The sequence below is a fragment of the Danio rerio genome, chromosome 12 (genome assembly GCF_052040795.2).
Source record: "Danio rerio strain M-AB ecotype USA chromosome 12, GRCz13ab, whole genome shotgun sequence".
Classification (NCBI taxonomy): Eukaryota; Metazoa; Chordata; class Actinopteri; order Cypriniformes; family Danionidae; genus Danio; species Danio rerio.
The window spans coordinates 47,495,001-47,520,000 of record NC_141032.1 but is presented as its reverse complement, the minus strand read 5'-3'; the positions used below and the strand labels follow the sequence as shown (position 1 = coordinate 47,520,000).

Genomic DNA, 25,000 nt, shown 5'->3' with positions numbered 1-25,000 from the left:
TGCATTCACATGGGTTTCCTCCGGGTGCTCCGGTTTCCCTCTCAGTCCAAAGACATGCGGTACAGGTAAATTGGGGAGGCTAAATTGTCCGTAGTGTGTGTGTGTGTGTGAATGAGTGTATATGGATGTTTCCTGGAAAAGAGTTGCAGCTGGAAGGGCATCCGCTGCATAAAAACATATGCTGGATAAGTTGATGGTTCATTCCGCTGTGGCAACCCCGGATTAATAAAGATAATAAGCCGAAAAGAAAATTAATGAATGAACAAATGAATGTTCACACTTACACATATACATAAAGCCAAAGTGTCACATCCATCAGTGACCACCTGAGGGCGCTGTAGTGCACTAGGACTCTGTAGGCACCACAGCGTCCCAGAAAGACTACATTTCTATACATACCACGCGCATACACCGGAACACTTACACTGACCCGTCATCTCATCTGTTCTGTTACCGTTGATTATCTGGACTATTTATACCACCATTTCACCTCTGTTTTGCATCGCGTCGTTTGTCTACTTTGTCTTCCTTGTCGTTCTTGTCCCCAGTTCTAGTAAATCTTACATACCGAGTTTCTTGATCTTGTTCTTGTATTTTTTGCTAAAGTTTAGTTTGTAGAGTTATTAGGGATGTAACGGTATCAGAATTTCACGGTACGGTAATACCTCGGTATGGATGTCACGGTACGGTATTTATTGAATCATTTACAGGAAAAAACAAAACTTATGAAAATACTCCAAAAAAGTGCCAAAAGTGTCAGTGACATACAAATTAGCCATCTATCTGTAAGCTTTGAAACAGGAACTTCAATTTTAATAACAAAAAAATATTAAACCATGTAAAAAAATAAAGTTTCAATTTAGTATTGTTGAAAACTCGTCACATTCAACATTTAATCACTCACTCACTTAGATAGAGATGGGTTTAAAGGAAAATTATCATATAACTATAATCTGGTAAAAGCTGGTATCTCTGGGTATTTACAATGTCCCCTGCAACAGAAAAAAACCCTCTCATTTGGGACTGAGGTTTCTGGGACAGAGATATGACTTGGCCCAGGTTGACAGCAGTGGGTAACATTGTGCATTGTCTTTCCCCCACTTGAGAGGACAAACCATGAGTGAGATAGAGGTCTCATGTCTGCATCAATCTGAACAGTGTGCTGACAACACCGCTATTCAGTACGCGCGCGACAACACCGCTATTCAGTACGCGCGCGACAACACAGCTGATAAGAACTCGCGCGACAACACCGTTATTCAGTACGCGCACGACAACACAGCTGATAAGAACTCGCGCGACAACACCGCTATTCAGTACGCGAGCGACAACACAGCTGATAAGAACTCGCGCGACAACACAGCTGATAAGAACTCGTGCGACAACACCGCTATTCAGTACGCGCAAGACAACACAGCTGATAAGAACTCGCGCGACAACACCGCTATTCAGTACGCGCGCGACAAAACAGCTGATAAGAACTCGCACGACAACACCGCTATTCAGTACGCGCGCAACAACACAGATGATAAGAACTCGCGCGACAACACAGCTGATAAGAACTCGCGCGACAACACCGCTATTCAGTACGCGCGCGGCGACAACACCCGCTTTAGAGTTTTCCAGCTCTTTTTCATCCCCGCTACTAGCAGCACACTCCATTTCCGCATTACTGGATCTGTAGCGACAACAGACCGCAAGGGATGATGGTCAAACATGGGCTGATGGGAATTGTAGTTTTCGCTACCTCCCGTTCGCTTCATTCGCCTGAGCAAATTTTCTCAGAAGACCTATAGTTTTACCGAGTCATGCAACTACGGTAATATCGCAAAAAAAATTTATATTGCGGTATGACGGTATTTACAATACCGTTACATCCCTAAGAGTTATTGTTTCTGAACCTTGTCTCTGTTTTAGTTTCTAGTTTTGTCGTTTGTTACTTTGTATTTTTATCACCTTGTTTGCTGCACTGTAAATAAATATCACGCTAACGTGACAAAGTCAAAATTATTAGCCCTCCTGATCAATTTGAATTCTTTTATACTTTTACTCAATTTCTTCAACACATTTCTAATTATAATAATATTATTATTAGTTGATTTATTTCATCTTTGCCATGGTGGCAGCACATAATATTAAACAAGATATTTTTCAAAATACTAGTATTCAGCTTAAACTGATATTTAAAGGCATACTAAAGTTAAAGAAGGTAATTAGGCAAGTCATTGTTTAACAGTGGTTTGTTCTGTAAACAATCCAAAACAAATATTGCTTAAGGGGGCTAAAAATATTGACCTTAAAATGGTTTTAAAAATGAATAGTTTTTATTCTTGTCGATATAGAACAAATCAGTCTTTCACCAGGAGAAAAAAATAATACTTAAAATAAAATATTAAAAAAATTAAAAGTATGTAGATACACCCATGCATCATACACTACTGCCAATTTAGGTTGCACAATTCATCTATAGCGCATGTGTTTGGACTGTGGGGAACACTGGAGTACCTGGAACAAGCAAACTTTATACAGACATGCCAAATGGCCCAGGCAAAACTTGAACCTTCTTGCTGTGAGGCGGCAGTGCTAACCACTGAGCCACCGTGCTGCATATAATAATAAATAACCATATTATTATTATTTTTAAACAAAAGTCAATGGCACACATCTTTGCGTCTGATTTCATCCTTAACAGCAGCACTAGGCTAGCTCTCCAACACACAGCTCGGTCTGCACATCTCACGGCTGATGGAGAATTAGCCATAATTTCCACGCCAATAAAACTGATCCCAAATAATGGAGTCCAGAGCCTGACAGATCACCGTCCAACAGCAGCGGCTCCTGAAACTGAGGCCAGAGCAGCGGTTCTGCTGGGTTTTTTGGGTGGCGGAGCGGTCGGTTCACACTGACGTCAGCATTTTACGAGCGAATGGATTCAGCATCACGTTTGAAGCATTTCATTTGAAGACGCCGCTCACCTCAAGAAAATCTGCCTTCCTTTGCAGTAGCAGCACAGTTTTAGGTGAATGGACGCTATTGTTGGCGCGACACAAATGTAAAACTTTTAATGTTCACCAGTAAACGCTATAATGGTCTCACTGGTGTAACCCAACAACAGGCAATATCTGTTCATTTTAAAAGCTTGTGTGTGTGTGTGTGTGGTGGAGCCGTTTAACACAGTCAGTAAATTATAAAGTTATAGTAAAGCACGGCTCCGTCTCTTATTTACATGCTCAATAAAGCAGAGCGAGAAGAAACTTCAGTTAATACACTCTTCAACCCGCGCTGCTATTTATAAATGTTCAGTGGAGTCAATAAAGAGCGTGCGGTCTGTCTTATATGTGCTTGTTCTTTACAGGCACATCTTTTGTACTGGATTTATGAGAGCAAATGAGTGGATAATAAAGGTATAAAAGCCTTTAAGCTGCGGCTCTGAAGTCTTGTCACAGCCAGATGCAAATCAAATCAAATCTTTTCTTCTTTCCTTCTGTCTTGAAAGTAAAACGTAAGTGCTGTAGTGAACGTACATAATGGGGTTTGTGTGAGCAAGTGACGGTTTTCTGATTTGAGTTCTGAAACACGGTCAGAAACAGTCGAATATCCATTAAGAACTCTATGTAATGCTCTCGAAGTCTACAGCAAACTGACTTCAGTTCATGAGGAAAACTCCTGAGCAATAAATGTTGAACTTTACAGCCTGGAAAAATAGCCTAGTCTGGTCTAAGCTGGTCTTAATTGGTTCTTTTTATCACCACGGACCGGTCATTGACAATTTTACCGTAGACCAGGGGGCGGGTGGTTGGTTCGTAGGTTGCTAGATGACCATCAACAGTTTTCTCAGAGGACGACAAGCTGACAAAACATACTGTACAATTACAAATTACAAACCACTGCAGTGTTTGGGTGTGCTGTGTGTTTGTCTGAGATAATTAGTCTACCGAAATATGTATATCCCAAACAAAGTATGAAGCTAACCGGTCAGATTTTCACTGAATGTTTTTCTTACTTTCGGATGAGGTGTTAAACCGAGGTCCCGACTCTCTGTGGTCGTTAAAAATCCCAGGATGTCCTTCGAAAAGAGTAGGGGTTTAACCCCGGCATCCTGGCCAAATCTGCCCACTGGCCTTTGTCCATCATGGCCTCCTAACCATCCCCATGTTCAATTGGCTGCATCACTGTCTCCTCTCCACCAATCAGCTGGTGTGTGGTGTGCGGTCTGGCGCAAAATGGCTGCCGTCGCGTCATCCAGGTGGATGCTGCACACTGGTGGTGGATGAGGAGATTCCCCCCACTGTGTAAAGCGCTTTGAGTGCCCAGAAAAGCGCTATATAAATGTAAGGAATTATTATTAATTATTATTACTTAGATTTTTTTTGTCTTGTTTATAGACCAAATATTAGCAAAACATATTGTCTTGTTTTAAGAAATAATATGCCAAAATTAAGTTAAATTTTCCCTAAAAGAAGCCAATGGGGTAAGAAAAATAGGTCCCACTTTATTTTAAGTGTCCCTAACTACTATGTACTTACATCAAAAAATAAATACAATGTACTTACTGTGTTTATAATGTATTTGAGAACACTTGTGGTGCTTTTGAGTTGGGATAGAGGTTGGGTTATGAACAGGTTTGGTGGTATGGGTAGGTTTAAGGGTGGGTTAAGGTGTAAAGGATGGTCAACAGTGTATTTACAAATGTAGTTACAAAAGTTAACTACAGATGTAATTACATACATGTATTTAATCAAGCATAAGTACAAAGTAAATACATGTATTTACACAATAAGTACATTGTAACAAACTATTAATTCATATGTAAGTACATATTAGTTAAGGACACATAAACTAGGACTGAAAAATATTTCACAATCTTGTGTCAAAAGAAAAAAAAATCAAGATTATTTTGCTTGTTTTAAGGAAAAACTGACTTAATATTAACATTTTATTTCTGAAAACATGACATTGTGTTTTGCTTGCCTTTGCTCGGACTAGAAACAAGACAAAATATCAAAGTAAGAAAAGCATTTTTTGCTGTGTTGTCACGTGACTCGCGGTAAGTTTGCTGCAGTAGGAGAAGCTGTGTCAATATTTTCTTTATTTAATAAATGACTTGCGCCTCAGAGGACAATCATTGCACACAGTGAATGCGCGGTGGCGTTTGAAGGTGTCAGACGCGGAGCACAGAAGCTCTTGATTCTGGAGGTCATTGATAATATATTAACACTAATACTTAAACAGTAAGGTGTTTTAGAACGACCAAAACAACATTCCAGATGTTTTATAATGTGCTCAGCCTGCTGGTTTATCCATTCACACACATTTTTATCATCACATGATCTCTTGTCACAAAATTGCATGACCTTTTTTAATATGCATACTGGAGTTTGTGTGGTAAAAGTTTCTATCGTAGTTTGTGCGCAGTTTTTCTCATCGAATAAAAAGTTAATCCAACTTCGTTATGCGCATAAGTTTTTTATGCACATTTTTAAAAGGTATGTGTAAGGCGACCTTCCGCATGGGAGTCGGTTGCTCAAACAAGGAGGCTAAAGACCATGGCCTCTAGCGTCTGTGCTTTAGAGGTCAGACGAGTGAGGTTTACCTGCACAGCACTCACTAGCCGGCCTCCGTTACATATGCGCATGGAGGCATTTCCATCAACCGTTTTTTATGCGCAGATCCAAAATGCGCATAAAAATAGGTGGCTGGAAACATAGCAACATGGCTCCTGGTGGATTTGCAAAAACAAAAACTGTGAGCAGATGTATCGGTTACGTATTTCGATGTGTCCAGAAATGTAGACCTGGGTACGTATCTAACCCTGGGTTGAAATTCATCTATGCTTGTAGATTTGTTTTGATTTGTTTTAAGCAGATGCACTCTCCTGCAGAAACATCCCAATCAATCTAAAATTATAAATTATTTCCAACTAGTTACGATTGAAGTTTATATTTTTTATTTTTTTATTGCAATGTCTCTTTCTTTGTCCCACCTTCTTGTTGTTTTTTCTGTTATCCCATAGGCTCCCATACCGGCGTGATCTCATGTTCTGAAAGGTTTCGGAGGCCTGTATAAAAAGGAGCTTCCGGCAGTTTTCGGTGAGCTCATTTGTGCTGCGTTCGGTGCTGGGAGTGGAGCTCCTGGATTTCCCTTACCGCTCCGGCCGACGACTAACAATCAATTTTGTACCATTGTTCATACATTAACCTGTTTTGAGAGTTTGAGCTTGTAGGGGTGGCCTGCCTATTTGTTTGATCACTTTTGACTATGTTTATGTTTAGGGAGAAAGGTAAGCTTCCTGTATTTTTCTTTACAATTAATAGGGTACAGTGCATTTCCTTTATAGATTCTTCCATTTGTTATTTTGGCCTGTGGCCACCCTGAAGAGATGTTTATTTATATTTACTACTTTTTTCTATAATAAATCTATTCAATTACTCCCAAATGAGTGTCCGAGTTTGGTTGTCGACCGAAGGGGATCTTTTGGATCAAGTTTGTGTTTGTTTGGGAAATCCACCACCCCAACACATTTGTTTTCTTCGTTTTTTATGCCCATGTTGATTTCCCCCAGACTTGGGGCGAAATACAAATAGTTATTCAAGTCATCAACTGAAAAGGTCTTTAAAATCGCAGTATCTATCACAGAAAAAATATATTGCAATTTTCCCAATATCGTGCACCCTTAGTTTAAAGCTCTCGAAATTTCACATCTCCAACATGCAACAAACAGTGTTTAATCTCCAGTGGGAGTCTGAAGTACAGTTCACATGCGGCATCTTTGTCTGACATCTGAACCTGAGGCCAAAACATCTCCAAAAAAAAAACTAATCATGCACTTTTGGCACAAAACCACTTCAATGTAGCAAACCAAAAACCCTTAGTAAAGCCTCGGCAGCAGCACAGAAGCAAATGAGCCCTGCTGAACTCCTCATGTTTTCTGTCTTATACGATCATAATGATCTCCTCACAGCCTTTTCTCTTTTCATTGCAAATGGAGCACCAAATCTTTCATCCACTGTTGTTAAAAGTCTCCTTTTAACTCCAGGCAGAGGCTTTCCCTGGACAAAAGACCACATGTTTCTGTCTTCAGTCTCTCCTGCTGCTGGAAAAACAAGCTCATGTTGTGATTGAGATGCTGGTTTGACCTCAACATACGGCTTGATCAAACTAAACCAGCAGGAGCATTTTTGCTGACCTAGAAAAAAAAAGCATGTCAACTCTAATGACTTGGGGCCTCATGTACGAAGACTTGCGTGGAAATCATACTAAAACAAAGCTGTAAATGTGCGTACGCAGAAAAAAATTCAGATGTATGAAACACTGCGTACGCCGAATCTCACGCATATTCTTTTGTACATCAGAATGAACGTGAAACTGAGCGCAACATGCACGAGCACAAAACCCCTCCCTGCCTCCTCCCCCGTATGAATATGCTAATGAGTCTACTTTGGTAAAACCCAACGAAAAAGCAATGGCAAAAGCAAGCAAAAAGAGAAACTTTGAACAGAATGTGAATTGGAGGTGCTGCTTTCGGAGGTAGACTGGAGAAAAACGGTGTTATTTGCAAGTTTGTTCTCCGAAATTAACAACAAAAGAAAAAAATAGAGTGGCAGAGTTTAGCTGATGCGGTTAATACAGTTGGGTCTGAACATCGCACCGAGTGAATTAAAAAATAAATAGTGTGATTTATAGGTGTAAAATGTTGCGATATCCTAAACTGTCTCAGTGGCGCAGCTCGTAAGAGGCATGTTAACATGTTTTGACACATTCGAGCATGAACTCGGTTCGAATCCAGCGTCAGATGAACTCTTTCTTCTTTCTTTCCCCGCTACATATCAGATTTTGCCAACTATTTATCACGAGAAAGACAAGTAGGAATCATTAATAAGTTTGTGCATCATATTTTATTTGCACATTTATTGAATGGAAATGTTTCTGATTCTCGTATGCGAATTCATCTTCAGATAGTGTCTTTATAGCAATGTGCGTGCAGTAGATCACTCCTATTACATTGAGAAAACAGGCGACCGCTGCAAATTGTGCTTTAATGTTTAGCTGGTCAACTGTATGGTATGGAAACCTTATATACCTGCTAGATGAACCCGTCTCATACAGCTGCCATTGCAAGGCTCAGACACTTTGTAGAGAAGAATTTAACAAAACTGCCTCTAGGAGTCGCCAATGGAAATAAAACAGACAGGCACAAAAAATGTGCGTACGCCAGCCATAAAGCTGCCGTGAAGCTGCGCACATTCCCACGTTCAGTTCGTTAGTAAATCCAAACGTGAGCGATTCTGAGCGTAAAACCTGGCGTACACAAAGTTTTTGTGCTTACGCAACGTTGATACATGAGGCCCCTGAACTTTAGAGCCCATTGTGTTCTAAATAATAATAATATAAAAATAATAATTATAATGTAGTATTGAGCAATGTCACAAAAGTAGCAGTGTGATGTGGCTGTATATTGACACTGGTGGGAGGCGTGAGTTGGCACAAGGCTGCAGGCCAAGTGCCTTAGTGTCCCACCAGTGACGATATACAGCCATCTTGAACTGCTACTTGTGTGATATTGCGTTTGTACCAGCTAATAACCTTATCGTTACATATAAAATGAAACTTCTGACCCTAATCAGAGGAGCCTGATAGAAAATGCTCATTTACAAAAAAGAGGTCTGAGGGATTTGGAGGGTTTTGCATCTGAACTCTTCAAATCATATTATAAGATGAATATTTTCAGCTTCTTAGACAACCTGTTAAATTGTCAGATTATGTCTGTCTGAGGCATTGGGCGTGGCTAACACTTAACCACACCCCTCTAGCTGTCGGTTTTGACAGCAAACAGTAATAGTGAGCAGGGGGAGTCTGTTAGGTTGTAATAACTCTTCCCAAACCCTTTTCCCTATCTTTCTGAATAACAAATGCCAACTTTACAGCATCCAATCAGCTCACAGTACAAAAAACAAGCTGCACCCACCATTTTCTCATTTAATATTCCATTTCTCCAGGAACTGCATCACAATACAATAAAAATAATGGTAGCAGCTTCCGGTTCTTGCGGACATTAATAGCGAGAATTTATCTACATACAAAAGTGCTACCCTTAAAAAAAAAAAACATTCAGATCCTCTCACCCACCCTTACGCCTGTTTCACACAGCAAGCGTCAGCGGCGCGTAAGCAGAGCACGCAGGCGTTTGCCTTTCACACCAGCTGCGTCTGCAGCGCGCAGCTATTCGGCAGCTGCTGCAGAGATCAACTATCTCTGTCTATTCTATCTAGTTACCCATGTCTCTCTATATACAAATACACTTTTTAAACTTTTCATCTGCACCAAGGCCCCTCCTGTGCTGTTTCTTTAACCTGCAAATGTTTATTTTACAAATTTTATAGATCAAATAGTACTGTATGCTTCTCAAGCTAACTTGTATGAGAAGTGTCTACAGTCAGAAGACAATCGCCTGTGATATCATGTCATTTGTTTTTTGATTATCAGGTTGCTGTAGACCTAGTTATAATGATATTTACACATGATCAAACTAGTGTTACTTTCTCCGCTTCAGTGATGTCCAGCGGCAGAATAACAGCTCGGTAATTCCTGCTCGTGCAGAGGATGAGATGGTCAAAAGTAACCAATACATGCCATTCTTTTACTTATTTTCGTGTTGTCAGATTCACAGTGCAAACAGCTCCCGGTAGGAATAACTCGAGTGAACATAAAACAAAGCCGATTAAAACTTTCTTGCTCTGCTCAGCTGCACAGAACACAGCGAGTTAACATCATCCAGCATGCGTGTCGAACTACACTACCCACAATACACTTCGCTATGGACTACAAATCCCGTAAATATTCTATTTCCCCTCTGCTTAAACACTAGTGTGCAACTTAAGCAAAACTATTCTAAAATTGTTTTACATTTGGTTTTGTAGTTCGGGCCTAAATAAATGTTTGTTTTTAATCGTTTTAAGTTAATTTGAATGACTATATATAAACCATTTGACATTATTAACGCATTTATTGGGTAAAACTGCTACTTTTTACTGTCATTCAATGTGTTTCGGTCATTATCAATGCACTGTCACTTTAATTGAGCGTGAGCATCGCGTCAAAAATAGACCCAGCGCCGAAACTATCGCTGCACTGCTGCTTCGGCGACGCTCACGCCTCGCTCTGATGCGCTGCTGCTGCGTGCAGTATGAAAGCTCTAATCTGTTAACATGGGCGCCGAAAACACACACGCTGCTCACGCGCCGCTGACGCTTGCGGTGTGAAACAGGCCTTAGTTATCCACAGATTTACAAGCCACGCTCTGTTTGTTGCAGTAACAGCATGAACAAACCGACCCAGCAGTCAAACTAACACTAACCAGCACAGCGATCTCCATCTCAGGCCCGACGCAGGAAGAGTCCAGCATGAATACAACATCAACTGAAGCAAAGACAAGTATAAACTAGCAATAAACGATGATCTTGGCTGGTCGGCTCATGTTTTCCAGCACGCAGGTAAACACTAATGGATCTCCCTGAAAACACCTGCGGCTCCCGGTTAAAGAGACGCGTCCTGGTGCTCGCATGCATTTGATTAAATATGTAAAACACAGCCGACAAGCCGAGGACTCTCCACAGGAACACAGAGAAACACTGAAGAAAGCTCAAACAGATGCTGTGAGGAAAGAAACGGGCTGCGGTCCAGATACACTTCAAGAGAGAGAAACACAAACTTTTTTTTTTTGCCTGGAGTGCTCTTGAAGATGCCAACAACAAACTGTCCTTACATTAGAAACACATTTAGGCTGGAAGAAAAAGGTCTACTGAATACTTTGAGGAGAAATACAGATTTATTAATGCATCTTCAGTGAGTAAAGAGCGTGTGGTCTGTACTGTCAGTATATCTTTTGGTCATTGGAATTTAATTTTAGAAACGGATACTGAAAAATGAAAAACTAGTGGCTTTTTGATTTTCGTTTAAAATTAAAAAACGAAAATTGAAATTCAAAGCATTTTTTTGTATTTTAAATTCAACGCTCGTTTTTCTTTTTCATGGTGATTTTATTTTTTGATATTCAAAATAAAAAAAATGAAAATCAAATCATTTTTGTATTTAGTTTTTCCGTTTTCACCATTTAAAATTAAAAAAGAAAATCGGAAATATGCGGCTTCATACTAATCACGGCCACCACGCATATGAAACCGTGCACCATGCGTCTGAAACCGCATACTTCCATACTATACAGTATGCTAAAATCAGCATGCGACCGGAGTAGTATGTCTGAATTTATATAATTCGAAAATCAGTATGCGAGAAGTACCCAGATGACTTACAACCCCCGGTGAGATTCTGAAGTGTGCATCTCATGCACGCTACACTATCCCATGATGCTCCGCGAGAGAATTCATGAATAGGAGTTAAGCGACGCAACTGACGCAGGTAGGTCACATGACCATGTCAAAATGGTGGATGTAGTACGCCAGAATTCCATTCATACTTTTTACATTCATACAGCATAGAACGTACTTTTATAACGGCTGAGTAGTAGGTTTTAATTCGAATGCAATACCTACTGAGTAGTAGGCGGTTTCGGACGCAGACATGGTTTTATCTGATATATTTATCTGCACCCGGCCCGCACCAGATCATTGCTTTTATTCATTAATTCACTTTTCGGTTTAGTGCCTTTATTCATCCGGGGTCACCACAGAGGAATAACCGGCAACTTATCCAGCATGTTTTTACACAGGGGATGCCCTTCCACCCGCAACCCATCTCTGGGAAACATCCACACACACTCATCCACACTCATACACTACGGACAATTTAGCCTACCCAATTTACCTGTACCGCATGTCTTTGGACTGTGGGGGAAACCGGAGCACCAGGAGGAAACCCACGCGAACGCAGGGAGAACATGCAAACTCCACACAGAAACGCCACCTGACCCAGCCGATGATCGAACCAGCAACCTTCTTGCTGTGAGCAACAGCACTACCTACTGCGCCACTGCGTCACTCCCTGATCATCACTTTAATAATTTAATTCTTTGTTTTAGGCATGATGATAGATCACCGTAGAAATTAACAGCAGATTCAGTGAGCTAATCTGCGCATCTCTGATAGTAAAATATGTGGCGATCACAAAGTGAAGAGAGGGGGTGGGCGATCGAGCAAGTGCCTGCTGAGAGGGGCACTCAATTTTGACAAAATGTGTTGCATAAACTTGTAACATACTTTGTACTGGGGTTATTCGCTTGCCGTGACGTATGGAATCATGTTTTTAGGTCTAAGCCGCTAATCATTTAATTTAAGAAAACATTAGTTTTCAAAACATTGGTTTACATTAAAAGTGAATTTTATATAAATATATATAAAATATATATAAATATATATATATATTTTATATATATATATCACGCTTTATGACATGGTCAGCAACAAAACTTAGGTAGGCTGTGGCATTGACACAATGCTCAATTTGTACTAATGGGCCCAAAGTGCGCCAAAAAAATATCCCTCACACCATTACACCACCACCACCTGCCTGAACCGTTGATACATGGCAGGATGGATCCATGTTTACATTCAAATTCTATCCACCCTATACTATCCGAATGTTGCAGCAGAAATCGAGACCAGGCAACATTTCTCCAATCTTCTATTGTCCAGTTTTGGTGAGCCTGTGTGAAATGTAGCCTCAGTGTCCTGTTCTTAGCTGACAGGAGTGGCACCCGGTGTGGTCTTCTGCTGCTGTAGCCCATCCGCCTCAAGGATGGACGTGTTGTGTGTTCAGAGATGCTCTTCTGTAGACCTCAGTTGAGTGGTTATGTGGTTACACTTACACACGGATAGGAGCAGATTACTGGACAATATATAGACTTTTGAAATCTTGTCGGTCAGTCAGAAATTGTCAAAAATTGTGTTTAGGTACTCTATAAAACGCTCCTATAGAAACCACATAATCAAAAACATGTTGCTCTTTACAGACTAGAAAATAATTGAAAGAAAATAAAGAGAAAAACGTGTACATAGAGCTAATCTGACACAGATGATGAGAAATATTCAGTGATTTCAGCGAGAGAGAGAGCAGGAAATTGTCGGTGGGATCCGTGAGCGCAGGATGACGTCTGGATTAAAGTGAATAATGAAATAATCCACTCATATGGATGAATGTAATCAGTGGAGCTCTTCACATCATGTTGGGATAAAGGAGGAAAATTTGCTGTGAAAACACACACTAAAACACCCCCCGAGAGAGCCGTGTGTGTTTCTTTGAGTTCATCTGAGTTTGCGGCTCTATTGAAACGAGATCTGGTGAGTCACTGTCATGTTCTGGAAATCAGTGTTGGAAATGATTTGAGCGTATTATCCTGTGGAAGAATAGATGTGCGCACTGTGGACAGAAAGGGACATTGTCGGCTTTAAAACTCAAAGTACCAATGCAACGTTACAGATTTATCATGGTTTGGTTTCGTATAATGCTTTTAGGGTCACGGTTCGGCAAATGATGTGTTCAGTTAAAAAACAGGACACTGTCAAATATGGTTGCAAAGATCTCAGTCTACTTGTTTATTATCAATCATTTCAGTATTTAGTTTTACGCAGCGCATGCCCTTTCAGCCGCAACCCAGTACTGGGAAACACCCATACACTCATTTACATACACACACACACACACACACACACACTATACACTACAGCCAATTTTGTTTACCCAATCTGTTTGGACTGTGGGGGAAACATATGCCAACACGAGGAGAACATGCAAACTCCACACAGAAACGCCAACTGACCTAGCCAGGACACGAACCAGCCACCTTCTTACTGTGAGGCAACAGTGCTAACCACTGAGCCACCATGCTGCCATGATGCTTATATGTTAGAATAGTGGTTCTCAAACTGTGGTACATGTACCACTAGTGGTACACAGAGGAATTATTGAGTAATGAAAGAAAAAAAATGAATACAATTTTAATCATTTGATGCATACGATAACACCAATGTGATCAAAGCGCTGTGCTTAGAATGTTTACTTTAGTGCATCGCCGTCATCAGCTGCTAAAAATCAATCCAAATGGCGCAGAACTAGAGAATGAGGTTCGTGGTGCTTGCAGAGCAGATACGCGCTGGAGCAGTGGTCACCAACCCTCGGGCCACAGATCAATTGGTCAATTGGTACCAAGTCGCACAAAAAAAAAAAAATTATTTCCGTTTTATTTATTATCTAAATCTGAATGATCATTTACTTTGAAAAATCTTTTATTTTGAAAAATGACCGTATTCTCTTGTTACATCATGGCACTTGAGTGCCAAAATTCAATCCACAGGCTAGGAAATAGAGTAAGAACTGCAGCACGTCGTGCTTGCGTTTTCCAGGTGTACCTAGTTTAAAACATCCTAACCTTTCAGAATGGCGCACCGCTATTCACGTGACAAAACCCGACTGATCAGCTTCATATTTTGTGTAGAATATCATTTTGGTAGACTAATTATCTCAAACATTGAACACCCAGACACTGCAGTGCTTTTTTAAATTTTCTACATAAATAAAACTTCAGAGTGCAGCAATGTTTTGTCAGCTTGACATCCTTTGAGAAAAACGGGTTCTCTACCAATCTACATAAAAGTTAATGTTTAGATTTTAAAAGGTTTTACATCTATGTTATATGCACAGTACATGCAACATATATTTTAAAATTTATCAAACATTGTAGATGTATGACTATGCCTCATTTTCAAACTGTGGAATGCTGTAGCTGCTTAATTTGCCAACTGCGCTACTTTGTTTCAATACTGGTCATTATGGTGGTACTTGGAGAGACAATTTTTTTCTGAGGTGATTCAGGTGAGGATCGAACCCAGGTTGAAGGGCATGTTAACCCAACGTGCTGACCACTGTACCACAACGACGCTGCATTGCTAGTGTGGCCGGAATAATACTTAAATTTCAACATTACCCTGTAGGCTACATTTGGCTCATGGGGCTGCGAGACAATAAATAAGAAGAGCGGAGCTGCGGCAAAATAATGGATAAAAAGAGTGAGGATATGGTCAAAAAAATAAATACATTTTTAAAAAGTGCGACTGCATCTGCTGCTTTCTCTGTTCGCCATGCTGGAGAGGAACAGTCTGCGCAAAAGAAGCGCAGTTGGTTTCACTGAATGAAGCTCTCATCTGATTGGCTGAAAGGTATGAGTAGCCCTGACTCTGGCAGGAAAGTCTCAAAAATACACACGCACACGTAACCAAGGGGAGTCGTACGTGAAAGAGGATTTGCACATTCTCATTCAGGATGATCTCGCAAGTTTTAAACATTCAAAACTTTTTGTACACTCTTATACATTTGCAAATGGTGTTTTGCATTTGTGAAACGTATTTTATGAAAATGTATTTTCATTTTGTGCACGTGAAAATTTTTTGTGAATATAAATAAATATTTTACGCATGTGAATTTGGTTTTATGCATGTGAATTTGGCTACGCATGTGTACATCATGTCTTTTGCGTGAATTTCTTTTGAGACTAATCTGATTCCATATGATACTTGGTGAAAAAAGTTGAGAACCACTTTGCTAGAATATATGCAGAAAGAAAGAAAGAAAGATGTATGTAGAGCTAATCTGACACAGATGATTAGAAATATCCAGTGATTTAACCGGAAGAAGTCAACATCATCATACAAACATCATCTTTAAGCATCAATCTCAAACTATTTTTGCCTTATTAACGATCCAGTCCACATTGCGACTGTGGTGTGTGTGTGTGTGTGTGTGTGTGTGTGTGTGTGTGTGTGTGTGTGTGTGTGTGTGTGTGTGTGTGTGTGTGTGTGTGTGTGTGTGTGTGTGTTTATTTTGGCCGATCTCCAGTCCAAAGAGCTCAGCCTGCAAGACGACACTAAACAAACACACTGCAGGTCCTCAGATGACATCAGGGCCCCGTACAGAAGATCAGCACACAAAACGCAGGAAAGCAGCAGATTACCACTTATAATAGCCTGAATCAACTGAGAGTGAATGAGAATTTAGGAGGTACATTACAGGTTTACTGCCAAAAGCTCCTGTTACCCCTTGTGTATTGTTCAAATTGACTACCTTTTCGCCATGTTGGTGGCAGTGGCGTGGCGTAAAATGTGGGGGTGCCCCTCCAGGGGTTGTGACGGTCATGGAAATCAAATCACGCTCAGTGGGGGGGTTGTGACGAAAACCCGGAGGACCCTGTATACTACAATTCTCCAACTGTTGCCGCAATTTCAAAATGCAGATAAGGTCTTAACCATACCTGCCAACATTTGTCTCTGAAAATCCAAGAGGGGGGCATAAGGTGGAGTGCGGTGGGGATGTCTAGGTGTCAGGGGTGAAATGTCTGAATAACACAGCTAAGTAACTGTACTATGCACCGGGTTTTGGCCAACCGCTGCAATCGAATACTATTCCAATGTCTGTGATCCGGGGGTTCTATTGACTGTACCAAAAAGCTAAGGACCGGGGGAGGAGGGGTTAGGGAAAATTACAGGTTTTTTCTAGGAGAAATCACAAAACGGGAGGGTGGCGGGAGATGGCCGCTTATCACCGAGTGCAAATAAAGGGACACAAGAGAATTGTAAAGCCCCGAAGATCAGTCGAATTATCAGCAGATCGCTCATCTGTGTTTGCACTCAGTAAACACCGGTGAAGTCTATTCGCGCGTTTGCATTCACTTAACATGTAAATCACTCGCGCTTAACGTGCATTCCGCGTCTGGTGTGAACGCAGCATAACAGCAAGTTTTATTGCGTGTTTGTGCATAAATACATTTATCATGTTTACTATGTTCTGAGAGCTGCTTATTTTGATTTTCTCAGACATATCAAGATAAGTGCGCAAATATCACACACACACACACACACACACACACACTATGTAACCCCATAAAAAAGCCAGAAACTAAGCCGAAGGTAAATTAATGAATGTATGAATGAAGTGTTTTGTCAAATGTAAACATGCAGATTGTTTCCTATGAGGGTTGTATAGTAGAAACATCATGTCTATGAGAGTCCCCAATTGGATATAGGAACAAGTGTTTGTGAGTGTGCTAGTGATGCCTGTCGTGCATGGGCTGTAGTGTGTACTTGTTTTTATTCCCCGGTGGGGACTTATACCTGAATGCACACAGACTCATGGGGACTTGTGTCACTGTGGAGATCAAAGTTGAGGTCCCCATGGATAAACATTCTTTTCTTTTTCCTTCCTTTAAAACCTGTTTAACACATTTTTTTATCTGGGTTTTAATCCCTTTTATAATTTGTTTTTATTTTTTACACTTGTCTCTTTTATTCCCGTTTATGTAAGGCACTTTGAATCGCCACTGTGCATGAAATGTGCTATAGAAATAAACTTCCCTAGCCTTATAAATCAGACAGAATGAAGTATTTTGAAAATGTAAAAGTGCAGATTGTTTACTGTGAGGGCTGGGTTCAGGGGTAAGGTTGGGACAGGGGGAGAGAATAGGAGGTTTGTATAGTTGAAACATCATTGCATCTATGAGAGTGAGGATATAAGAACAAGCCTGTGTATGTGTGTGTGTAGTTTGAGGAAGTTTCAGCTGTATTGGACTCAGCTGGTCATGTGAAACACATGCGTGCCACATGCTCAGCAGCTCCAGCACTTCCACAGCCAGAAGAAGAGCAGCTCTTTCTGTTCTGCAGCTCCATTAAAAGCTCACAGCTGTGAGTCTGTGTCACCATGACGGATCCACAGCCGAGTGTTTCAATGCTCACAACACAATCAGCTTCCTGGACACTTCAACACTACGTCATTTGAGAATTCACTTCTAAAAAAAACTGGATATCCAACTAGGCAAGGGCCGGTGTAAGATTCTGATGATAACCTTGGATTAAAATATCTTGGTATCATGATCACGGCTCCGAAATACAGGGTGATCCAAAAAGAATACCACAACTTTAAAAATCTATATTTAACCAAAGAAACATGACAGAACCTTAATTAATTAACCTTAATTATTTAATTAATTAATTAGTAACTTAATTAGTAATTAATCAATGTGAAGAGTACTTAAAAGTTGTTTTTTTTTCCAGTAGAAAACAAGTTCATAGATGTTCAATACAAGACCCTCCCCCTGTATGCTCTTCTTAAAGAGTCACGAAACACCAAAGCACATTTTTTTGAGCTGTTGACAGTCATATATGTGTCCCATGCTGCTTAAAACACTATTCGGACACATATATTTCACTAAAAAGTGAAAATTGGTTGTTTTAGCGTTATTTCGAGCAAATTCGTTCTTCCGGTTTTAAACAAATTTTTGAAGCTAGTTCACAAAGATTAGATCCTTGCGTGTATTCCAGTGTGGAGAGTGGATGTCTGTACTTGCGAGTGCATCGTGAAGTCCCTGAGTGTGCAGCATTAATTCATGACAAAGACTTGGGCTGCGTCCGAAACCGCATACTTCCATACTATATAGTACGCTAAAATCAGTATGCAAGCTGAGTAGTATGTCCGAATTCATAGAATTCGAAAATCAGTATGCTAGAAGTACCCGCATGACTTACTACTTCCAGCGAGATTCTAGAGTGCGCATCCCATGCATGCTGTGCTATCCCATGATGCCCTGTGAGGGAATTCATGAATGGGAGTAAAGCAACGGAATTGACGCTGGTAGGTCATGTGACCATGACAAAATGGCGGATGTAGTACGTCCGAATTCCATTTATACTTTTCACATTCATACTGTATAAAACATACTTTTCTAACGGCCGAGTAGTACGTTTACATTCAAATGCAGTACCTACTGAGTAGTAGGCGGTTTCGGACGCAGCCTAAGTTCAAATCAGTGAGCGCTCTATTGTGTATGCGGTGCAACTTCATTAACATGCATGATAGCTTCGAAGACCTTACCTGTTACAGTGTACAGACGGCAGAGAGACGCCACGTTGTTGCCAAAATAATGGGAAGAAAAAGAATTGTTCAGAGACACGGGTCATCAGTGTTTTGTTCAAAAATTTGCTTCAACAAAGAGTTTGTTTTCATTTCCCGGCTATGAGAGCGCAGCTGGACTCACAAGTGTATTACTGTACTCGCGACACGCGCCAGAAATACGCTTGTACAGAATATTTTTTACCCGAGAGCTTTACTCATCTGGAAATGGTGAAATCTGGATTTGCCGCTCGTCTCCTTTTAAAAAAGACAAGGCTCCAGTTGGTGTTGATTGTCCTGTCTCTACAGATCTGGTAAGTGTGTGATCAGTGGTCTTTGTTTATTCAGAGGCAAAGTTAGCTTGTATCGTCAGCAGTACTCTTCCAGTGTTTAAAGACAGAGCTTGGTCAAAATGATTTAGTCCCTAAGTTTACAGTACGTTAATATCACTACAATATTATAGACTGAAATATCCTCTGTATATGCTGCTCTCTGAGTGTAAACATGTAAACAAGTGTAGGATTTTCTCAGCATTTTGTGACAGGATAGTCTATACACACAGGGCTTTCTGACACTACAGAGTGCATCTAAGTTACTGAGAAATGCAGAGGGTTTTTTACCCCCATTCGCCATGCGGTATCAAACATTACAATAAAACTACAGTCTTCCTGCAGTTCCCTGAATTAAATATCTTGTTTGTCAAGGGGGGCATGCATAAAATGTTCCTGAATAAAAGTGAAAGTGCTAAACTGCAGTTAAAGTCTACAAATTTATAATTTGCCAAATAATTTGATAAAAGATGTCCATGTAAACAGTCACTTTCTTTCTCGACTGCGTCTGTGTGTTTGTTTTGCCTCGGTGAAAATCAACGTGTGCTCAAACGGAAACTCCCATTTTTATGCAAAACCTTCCCTCTTGCCCTCCCCCAACACTCCCACCTAAACAGAGCTAGACACACCCACTTTCCTGTCTTTTTCCAAATTAGAGGTGTGAAAACACCCTGCTAAGACAGGGGGGGGCTCTTTGCTCTTTTATGGCTCTTTGAATGTCTGGGTAAAAAAACAACAATAATTTCCCATTGAACACAATTTATTTTATTTGATGAAACATTTAAAATATTCTGGAACAGTTAACATTGATTCATTCCTTTATTTTCCTTCAGCTAGATCCCTTATTGATCAGGGGTCACCACAGCAGAATGAACCGCCAACTATTCCAGCATATGATTATCACTGCGAATGCCCTTCCAGCTGCAACCCAGTACTGGGAAACACCCACTACAGCCTATCCAATTTATTCAATTCACCAATAGCATGTGTTTGGACTGTGGGGGAAAACCCCTGGAGGAAACCCACACCAACACAGGGAGAACATGCAAACCTTACACCGAAATGCCAATTGGACCAGCCGGGACTCGAACCAGCAATCTTCTTGCTGTGAGGTGACTGTGATGGCCACTATGCCACCCCCTACATCAAACATACTGAACTACATTAGTGGCTGGGAATAACTGCAAAAATGAAGGAACACTTGAACAAAATTAACCCAAACAATTAAAAGCAATGAAAAATCTGATTTATAGAGTCAAGATATCAAGATCAAACTATTAACATAATGCCAGATTCTGTCCATGTATGTGTCAGATGCATGCCTCCTGAAATCCTGTATTTACTGATCTCCATGTTTGGCCTTTCTGAAGCAGTAGAGGTGTTTGGCAGAAGGTTTGCTGGTGATCAGAGCTCACAGACTCCTGCTCCTCACACACTGATCCGACATATGTACAGCGACAGGAGCCAGAAAACACACACACACACACACACACACACACACACACACACTCACGTGACCTCTGAACCACGCCAGACCACATGGAGAGCTTGAATACTTCATGATCTCATCTCTACAGGAGCCCCGGTGTGCTTTAACCCCTTGTGTGCTGTCGGGGATGTTCTCATCCGCTCTGGGGTGATTTTGAGGCTTAATTTGTTTCAGCAAATGGAATGATTTTTGGTTACAAATCTTACTTTGACTTACATTTTGGGAAAATTCTTTGAGAATTTTCAAAGATTTAACAATGAACTCTGGGCAAATTGACTACCCTTTCATTATGTTGGTGGCTGTTTTTACCCCATTGACATCCATTACAAAGCCACGACACCATATAATCATGCATTCTTGATTGTTGGTGGATTTCCCAGATGGGAAGAGGTAAAATCTTACATTTTTATTGTTGATCATCAAATACAGTGCAAGAAAAGTAGTTTCTGCCTTCTATATAGTGTATAGTGTCTATGGGCCCTATCATATACCCGGCGCAGTGTGACGCAAGACGCGGCGCAATAGTCTTTTGCTAGTTTCAGCTTGGCGCAAGAGTCGTTTTGAGGCGTTGCGCTACGCTGTTTAAATAGCAAAAGCATTAGCGCTCATTTGTGCGCCCATAGGCGTTCTGGTCTAAAAAGGAAGGCGTTCTGAGGTGCACTGCCGGCGCGTCGCTATTTTGAGAAACTATAATAGATTTTTCATTAGACCAAAACAAACCCGGTCTAAACTACAGCGCAGAGTTGCGCCTCGCTTACACACTGCTTAATACACACAAGAGAGCAATAGACAAATATCTTTACATATGAAAAAATTTTAATATTGAGGATATATATAGGATATAATAAGAATAGATATAGAATATAAATATAAAGGATTAAAATATTACAAAACATATTATTTTCTAGCCTACATAAATATGAAAAATCACTGCTTTTATGTTTTCTTCATCTCGGGAGGCTTTTTCTGTTCATTCATAACAATTTGCTTTTGTATAATGTTATTATTAGCAGTATTATTTATTATATCCATATTTATATTTGTTTTATTAAAAACAAGCTTAGATTTGCCCACCTGCAGGTTTTAGACCATACGGGGCATGGCAAGTGTTTTTTTTTTAAATAACTCAGTATTTTGACCCCACTTGGTCATTATTGTTCATTTATTCCTTTGCTAGAAATTAGAACTGAATTTAGAAATGGTTTTGAAACAAATCTTTGCGCTTAACAAACTAAATTAATTATTTATAGACTAATTGATGTCTGTACTTAAAGGTTTCCCTATCCAAGAGCGAAAGTGAAAGTAGTTCCATTATCTCTCATTCTCACGCAGTAGATGCTCTGTTTAACAGTTTTCTGTTAAAAAAAACTGTTAACTGTGAACTGTTTGCTTGTGAAATGCTCATTTTTTCCACTTAGACTTACTTTGCGTCCTGTAAATAGCGAATGCGCTCTTGGCGCGACACAGCTGGGTCTTAAAGGGAATGGGAGATGAGACTCTAATTGGTTTATTCTCAAAACACAACTATAACTCATTAAGAAAATAAACTCAACCCTTTTAGACCATGCGCCTTGGCGCAAGGCAGATTTCCCGTCCTTAAATAAGCAAAATCGCGTCCTGACACGCCCTGAAAGCATTTGCGCCCTGCGTTTTACGCTCTGCACATGGACCGTCAAAATAGAGCCCTATGTTTTACTATGTAAAGTCACATAAAACAACTAGAGTTGGGCAATGTTGGTGACTCACTTTAAATTCAAATGAGATTGCGCAGTTTTCAAAAGAGGGCGGAGCTACAAAAGCCTATGCGTCAGCATAGTGGTAGATTGAAATACAAGACAAACGTCCTATGCATATAAGGAGGAGTTGTTCACTAATGTGAGGGGCTTTCACCCTCTGATGACATCATACAAAGAGAAAATGTCATTCAAAGTGTTTCTTTTATCAAGTGCGATTATGAAAAATAAAGACAATAAACTTTTACCATTAGAAGCTGGTTATAATTACAGACTGTTGCCACATAACTGTGTTTAAACACCTTATAAAAGTGCATAATTGATCCCCTTTAGGAGTTAGATATATACTACAGCATACTAAAATATTAAAAACACAGAATGCGATAAGAGTCTGCGGTCTTCATGCTCTGCAACTGCTTGTCTTTTCTGTTTTTTTAAATCATCTACTAAAGATGTTGAAGGCCACACATGACGGATTGGTCACGCTCTGAATAAACCTCACGCTCATGGCTTCATCCAGATGATAGATAGCTCTCTTTTTGCTTCAGTCTTTTCAGTCTCCGCTTGTGCATAAGAAATCACCCCCCTTCCCTCCCGAGACCACCTGAACCGCAATGATCTGTGACTCCCAGCCGCTCCGATTTACACATCCGCAAGGACGGCTGGAGGAAGCCAGGGCAAACTAGCCGTGCTGAAGGCCAAATGTGTGATGTGGATGAGCCTGATCCTCCTTCAAAATGAGGCAGACGATCCCTAATGAAGGGTGAACATGCACAAACTACATGATTAATCACATCACAGGCCTTCATCCCTGTATCAAGGCCACCTCACAAGCATCCAGAAACATAAGCACAAACTAGAAAAACTCGCATTTAAATGCTAATGGTTTTGTTCAAACATTTAGTTGCATTTGATTTGATTTAGGGTTGCACGGTATATTAAAAAGTATCGTTTTTGAAATAATTAGATATTAAAACCATTCAATTGTATATGCAGCCCTTCAATCTAGGGCCGCCCGATATGTCGAAAAAAAAAGTAGAGTTATCGCGATAATGGTATATTAAAATCCTTCAAATATATGTGCAGCTCTTCAATCTAGGGCTGCCGATACAGCAAAGAAAAAAAAAAAGTATCGCTATCATGATAATGGTATATTAAAGCCCTTCAATGGTGTATATGTAGCCCTTGAATCTAGGGCTGGCTGATATATCGGAAAAAACTATTGTTATCGCAAAATTGGTATATTAAAGCCCCTCAATGGTATATGCAGCTGTTCAATCCAGGGGTGGCCGATATATCGGAAAAAAAGTGTCATTATCGCATTAATGGTGTATTAAAATCCTTCAATGGTATGTGCATCCCTTAAATATAGGGTTACCCGATATATCGAAAAAAAGTATCGTTATTGTGATAATGATATATTAAACCCTTCAATGGTATATGCAGCTGCTCAATCCAGGGGTGGCCGATATATCGAAAAAAAAAGTGTCATTATCGCATTAATGGTGTATTAAAATCCTTCAATGGTATGTGCATCCCTTCAATATAGGGCTACCCGATATATCGAAAAAAAGTATCGTTATTGTGATAATGATATATTAAACCCTTCAATGGTATGTGCAGTTTTTCAATCTAGGGGTGGCTGATATATCGAAAAAAATAGCGTTATCGCAATAATGGTATATTAAAATCCTTTAATGGTGTGTGCATCCATTCAATTTAGGGCTACCCAATATATCGAAAAAAAGTATCGTTATTGTGATAATGATATAGTAAAACCCTTTAATGGTATGTGCAGTCTTTCAATCTAGGTGTGGCCGACATATCAAAAAAGGATTGTTATCGTGATATTAATATATTAAAAAACCTTCAATGGTATGTGCAGCCCTTTAATCTAGGGGTGGGCGATATATCAAAAAAGGATTGTTATCGCAATAATGGTATATTAAAATTCTTCAATGGTATGTGCAGCCCTTTAATTTAGGGCTCCCAGATATATCAAAAAAGTATCGTTATCACGATAATGGTATATTTAAACCCTTCAATGGTATGTGCAGTCTTTCAATCTATAGGTGGCTGATATATCAAAAAAGGATCGTTATTGTGATAATGGTATTTTTAAACCCTTCAATGGTATATGCAGCCCTTCAATCCAGGGGTGGCTGATATATCGAAAAAATAACGTTAATCGCAATAATGGTATATTAAAATCCTTTAATGGTGTGTGCATCCCTTCAATTTAGGGCTACCCAATATATCGGAAAAAGTATCGTTATTGTGATAATGATATATTAAAACCCTTTAATGGTATGTGCAGTCTTTCAATCTAGGTGTGGCCGACATATCAAAAAAGGATTGTTATCGTGATATTAATATATTAAAAAACCTTCAATGGTATGTGCAGCCCTTTAATCTAGGGGTGGGCGATATATCAAAAAAGTATCATTATCGCAATAATGGTATATTGAAATTCTTCAATGGTATGTGCAACCCTTTAATTTAGGGCTCCCAGATATATCAAAAAAAGTATCGTTATCACGATAATGGTATATTTAAACCCTTCA

At 40.0% G+C, this 25,000-nt stretch overlaps 1 protein-coding gene and 1 long non-coding RNA gene across 3 annotated transcripts in view; both read right to left on the bottom strand.

The window, feature by feature from the left end:
- adam12a (ADAM metallopeptidase domain 12a) overlaps positions 1–25,000 on the bottom strand; it is a 245,472-nt gene that overhangs the window by 196,659 nt on the left and 23,813 nt on the right. The window lies entirely within an intron of this gene.
- On the bottom strand, positions 2,784–6,147 carry LOC147841575 (uncharacterized). The gene is made up of 3 exons (XR_015504693.1): positions 4,818–6,147; positions 4,360–4,552; positions 2,784–4,002 (listed from the first exon to the last, which is right to left on the bottom strand). It is a non-coding gene; the product is annotated as an uncharacterized LOC147841575 (long non-coding RNA).